Genomic DNA, 5,914 nt, shown 5'->3' with positions numbered 1-5,914 from the left:
GTCTCGAGGGAAGTTGACAGTGTGACTCAGTGAGGGCGGAGAAAAAGCCACAGGAGCAGGGGCCGGCCCCACCTCACCCAGTCTCCCTCCTCCTCCTCAAACAAGATCCCTCTTGCTCTTAAAACTTCATGGAGCCTGGGGAGGGAGAGAGGACAGCAGAACCTATGGGCACTCTCCTTAGGGTGGATGCTCTGCTTCAGGGATTAGGAGCCAGCCAGAAGCCACTGTGTCAAGGGAGTGATCATAGCAGGTGGGTGGCGGGTTCTCTTTCATTCAAGGAGGGCCACACACACTCCATCAGCAGCACTAACCACAGGCATCACTCTTGGGTCATTGAAGATGCAGATGTGGTGGTGAGAAGGGAAGTCTGTTGAATATGGGGGCGCCTGACTCAGTCTGGGCCGTGCAAGTCTCCAGGAGGGCTTCCTGGAGAGGGTGGCACTTGGGGTGGGTCTTGAGATCCATGAGCCATCGAGGAGTGGGTTGCAGGAGGGGTAGGCGAGACAGAGTGGACCTCAGTGGGGGTGGGAGGGGGACTAGAAAGTGGGAAGTGGCAAATTATAAGAGATTACATCAGTGATTGTGGGGGAGATGAGGAAGAGGAAGTGGACCCCCAGCCGGGCCTGGGAAGCACCTTTGGTTTCAGCCTGAGGGCAGAGGAAGGCACTGAAGGGGATAGGTGAGACTCAGATCGCAAAGTCAATTTCTAGAAAGTTACTAAGAGGGCTCCACACTGGGACAGCTGGAGACAGACGAGTCAAGAGAGAGATGATAGATTAGAGAGACAGAGACAGAGATGACAGGTAGAGAGATGATAGATGCATAGATAACAGATTAGAGAGATAATAGACAGATGGAAGATAGATGAGCCAGAGAGACAGATGACAATAGATATGTAGATTAAAGAGACAGAGAGAGATGTTTAAAAGGAACATGGTTAAAAGAAAAAAGAAAAAAACGAAGGGGGCAGGTGGTGGTACACCTGACTAAGCATACACATTACAGTGTGCCAGGATTCAGGTTCAAGCCTCTGGTCCCCACCTGCAGGGAGGAAACTTCACGAGTGATGTCTTTCTTCAGGTGTCTTTCTATCTCTCTTCCTCTCTATCTCTCCCTCCCCTCTCAATTTCTTTCTGTCTCTGTCCAATAATAAATAAAATAAAAAATTCTTTGGATTCTACAAACCCATTCATTTAAGAAAAGGGGGGGGGAGATGAATGGATGATAGATTGGAGAGATAGAGACAGGGGGCTGGGCAGTGGCACACCTGGTCAAGCGCACATAGTACTATGTACAGGGTCCGGGTTCGAGTCTCCGGCTCCCCACCTGCAGCAGGGATATTTCACAAGCAGTAAAGCATGTCTGCAGGTTTCTATCTCTCTCTCCTTCTCTGTATCTCCCCCTCCCCTCTCAATTTCTCTCTATCCCATCAAATGAAAAGAAAAAGTAAGAAAGAAAAAAGGGGGAAGGGGGGAGAGATGCCGCCAGCAGCAGTGGATTCATAGTGCTGTCACTAAGCTCCAGTAATTGGAGGGGGAAAAAAAACAAAGAGAGACACAAAGAGAGATAAATGATAGGTAGATGATGATAGGTACATAGATAGATAATAGATTAGAGAGAGAAACAGATAAAGATGATAGATAATAGATGGGTGATTGGAGGCTAGATGATAGAGAAATAAACAAGAGGTAGATAGATGGTGATGATGACAGTAGATAGATAGATAAGAGAGAGAAAGATGACTGGTAGATAGGTAGATAGACAGGTAGACATTAAGTAGGATAGATGGATGGATGGATGGATGGATGGATGGATGGATAATAGAGTGAGCTTGTGTTCTGACTTCCAGCAGGGCAGTGGGCAGGAGGGGCTGCATCTAGTCTGCCACATATGAAGGAGTCTGATGGAGAGGGTGTGGGGTGTGTGTGGGACAGGAGCAGCAAGGCAGAAATGGCTTGAATCTAGGTCTGATTTGTTGACCTAAGGGGAACTGAAGACGATGGGGTTCATCTCCTGGTTTCTCAAAGGGAACAGAAATCTAGTGGATGCAAACGCTGGAGGAGTTCTCAGTCCGGTGGCACCCACACTGGAGAGATTTTTCTTCCAAGGTGACCATCCTTTCCTCTCACTTCTATCTTTTTGGGAGATTTTTTTTTTTTTTTTTTTGCTTCCAGTCAGTGGGGCTTGGTGCCAGCACTGAGAATCCACCACTCCTGGAAGCCATTTTGCCATTTTATTTGATAGGACAGAGAGAAATTGAGAAAGATAGAGAGGAAGGAGAGAGAGAGAGAGAGAGAGAGAGCGCTGTAGACCTGCATCACTGCTCGAGAAGTATCCTCCCCTGCAGGTGGGGAGCAGGATCTCCAAGCAGGATCCTTGTTCAAGTCCTTGCTCATAGTACTACGTGGGGTTAACCAGGTGTGCCACCTCCCAGCCCCTGGGAGACAATTCTTAACCTCACCCTGGGATTTTCTCAGAACAGAAGGTCTTTTGCTTCCTTGGTGTAGACATGTGTCATGAGAAGAGTGATGGCATTCACACTGACACCACTGTGTGCTTAAAGTCTGTTCATTTGCAGATCCTCACAACAGCCCCCACCCCCACCCATAGGTCCAATCCAGGCACCACCACAGACTAGAGCCAGGTGCTACTATACTTGCACTCTCCATCATTAAAATAAATACATCACTGTTTTTAAAAACGTTTTGAACCAGAGCACTGCTCAACTCTGCTTATGGTGGTGCTGGGGATTGAACCTGCAAGCTTTGGTGTCTCAAGCACAAGAGTCTTTTGCAGAATCATTATGCTGTCTCCCCAGCCCAAGATAAATAAATCTTTACAACTTAAAAAGATAGGGATGGGACCGGTGGTGGCACACTTGGTTGAGCACACATGTTACAATGTGCAAAGACCTGGGTTCAAGCCCCCAGTGCCCACCTGCAGGGGGAAAGCTTTGCGGTTGGTGAAGCAGTGCTGCAGGTGTCTCTCTGTCTCTCTCCCTCTCTATCTTCCCCTTACCCTCTCAGTTTCTAGCTGTCTCTATCCAACAAATAAAGATAATAAAAATTATTTTTAAAATAAAAATAAGAAAACACTGGGGTAGGGGAGGTGGTTCATCCCATAAGCGCACACATTACCATGCACAAGGACCCAGGTTCAAGTACCCAACCACCCCATGTGAGCTCCTGCAGGGGAGGGAAGTTTAGCAAATGGTGGATCAATGCTATGGTGTCTCTCCTCTCCCTCTTATCTAAAAAAAAAAAAAAATTGGCCACCAAGAGATGTTGAGTCTTACAGGCACTGAGCTCCTAGCGGCAAAATATATATATATATATATATATATATATATTTTTTTTTTGTTTTGTTTATTTTATTTTATTTTATTGAGAGAAGAGGGAGAGATAGAGATAGAGATGAGAGAGAGAGAGAGAAGGGGGAGAGAGAGAGAGAGAGAGAGAGAGAACACCAGAACACTTGGTGGGGCTGAGGATTGAACCTGGGACTTCAGATTCTCAGGCATGAGAGTGTTTTGCATAAACATTATACTGTTTCCCCATCCCCAAACATCTGCTTTAAAAAGAAGGAGGAGGGGGGGAGGGGAAAGGGAAGGAGAAGAGGAGAAGGAGGAAGAAGGAAAAAGACCAAGAAATGTGATGCCCTGGTCCCCTCTGCTCCAGGCCACCTGCTGATTCACTCCTGTTCCTCCCACAGGCATGTGCCCAGGCTGTGGGCTGGTTGCGGGGGAACGGGACAAGCACAGAAAGAGAGCTGAGCCATTGGGGGTGGGGGATCAGGGAGGAGTGTCACGCCCACCCTGGACAAACCTCCTGGAGGATTTCCTTCAGAAGAGCAGAGTCACCCACATGACAGTGGCAGGAAGCAATTACCCTGTTTGGGTGAAACTCAGAGGAGACTCTCCAGAAAATGAATGAATGAATGAATGAATGAATGAATGAATGAATGGTCATTCTATACCAAAGCATCTCTCTTTTTTTAATATTTGTTTCCTTTTGTTGTCCTTGTTGTTGTTATTATTGATGTCGTCATTGTTGGATAGGACAGAGAGAAATGTAGAGAGGAGAGGAAGACAGAGAGGGGGAGAGAAAGACAGACACCTGCAGACCTGCTTCACCGCTTGTGAAGCTTTCCCCCTGCGGGTGGGGAGCCAGGACTCAAACCTAGATCCTTAGCACCGTAACACGTGCACTCAACCAAGTGCATCACCACCCGGCCCCCCTTCCTTCTGTCTCTTTTTCTACCATCTATATCTTTCTGTCTCTCACCCTCTATTAAAAAAAAAGAAAAAGAGGTCAGGTGGCAGTACACACATTACAGTGCACAAGGGCCCAGGTTCAAGCTCCTAGTCCTCACCTGCAGAGGGGAAGCTTCACAAGTGGTGAAGCAGTATTGCAGGTCTCTCTCTCCATCTCTCTCTCTCTCTCTCTCTCTCTCATCTCTTCCTCTCAACTTCTCTGTCTCATCCAAAATAAATAAAATTCTTTAAAAGAAAGGAAGGAAGGAAGGAAGGAAAAAAGGAAGGAAGGAAGGCAAGAAGAAACCAGGGGGACTGGGCGGTAGTACACTGGGTTAAGTGCAGGGACCAGCGTGAGGATCCTGGTTCAAGCCCCCGGCTCCCCACCTGCAGGGGAGTCCTTCACAAGCAGTGAAGCAGGTCTGCAGGTGTCTATCCTTCTCTCCTCCTCTCTGTCTTCCCCTCCTCTCTCCATTTCTCTCTGTCCTATCCAACAACAACGACAGCAATAACAATGACAACAACAATGAAATGGAAAAAATGGCCTCCGGGAGCAGTGGATTTGTAGTGTAGGCACCAAGCCCCAGCAATAACCCTGGAGGCCTAAAAAAAGAAAAGAAAAGGAAAAAGGGAAAAGAAAGAAAATAAACTGCTTCTCTTTGAAAAAAAAGTCACAGGGAATAGTAATCTGTGCAAGCACTAAGCCCTGGCAATAACCTTGGTGGAAAAAAAAAAAGAATGAAAGAAAGCAAGAGAGAAAAAAGGAAAGATAGGTCAGACAGACAGAGACAGAGATCTAGATAGATAGGTAGATAAATTATTTATTGATAGATAATAGGTAGAATGAATGAATGATTGAATGAACGAGTCAAGGACAGTGTTCAGAAAATGTGCCAGATATTAATCAGGTCCTGGAACTGGGTCCGACTGCCACGGAGCTAGCTGGCTTCTTGGGGTAGTAGCAGGGGTAGTGGACTGTCACCCCCCGAGTCTGCCTCAGGTCTCAGGCCACTTTTTGGGCTGGGAACTAGCCAATGCACAGTGGCTGCTCTGGTCGAGGCCCGAGTCCTGGTTTTGTCCCTGATCCACTGATTATCTGAGTGTTTAGTTCTCAGGAATTAGGAAGTGGGAAGCAGCTGGGCGCTGTGTGGTTCTGAGGGGCTGCATCAGGAGGGAGGCAGGGAGGCATGTCTCTGTGAGCTGGGGCTCCTGGCACAGGAACCACCCGGAAATCCCAACATTGCTGCAACAGCAAGTGTATTCCCAGCCCCACGTCTCTCCCTGGGACCACTGCCTGCCCTCCAGCATCGAAAGGTCTTGGGATGTGTGTGTGTGTGTGTGTGTGTGTGTGTGTGTGTGTGTGGAGGGGAGCTCAGGGTAGGGCTGAATGAATAGCTCACTTGGATAGTGCACAGCTTTGCACCGGAGGAAGCTTTAGTACTCTCTCTCTCTTCCCCTTTGTCTCTACCTAAGGAAGGAGGAGGAGGAAGAAGAGGAAGAGGACAAAGAGGAGGAGAAGGAGTGGGGATTTTTAAAAGATGGAGAAAAAAAAAGATGGAAGGCCAGGCAGTGGTGCACCTGGTTGAGCACAAATATCACCATGTGCAAAGACCTGGGTTCAAGCCCCCAGTCCCCACTTGCAGGGAGGAAGCTTCACAAGTG

The sequence above is a fragment of the Erinaceus europaeus genome, chromosome 15, assembly GCF_950295315.1.
Source record: "Erinaceus europaeus chromosome 15, mEriEur2.1, whole genome shotgun sequence".
In the NCBI taxonomy this organism is placed as follows: Eukaryota; Metazoa; Chordata; class Mammalia; order Eulipotyphla; family Erinaceidae; genus Erinaceus; species Erinaceus europaeus.
This window is presented reverse-complemented; position numbering follows the sequence as displayed.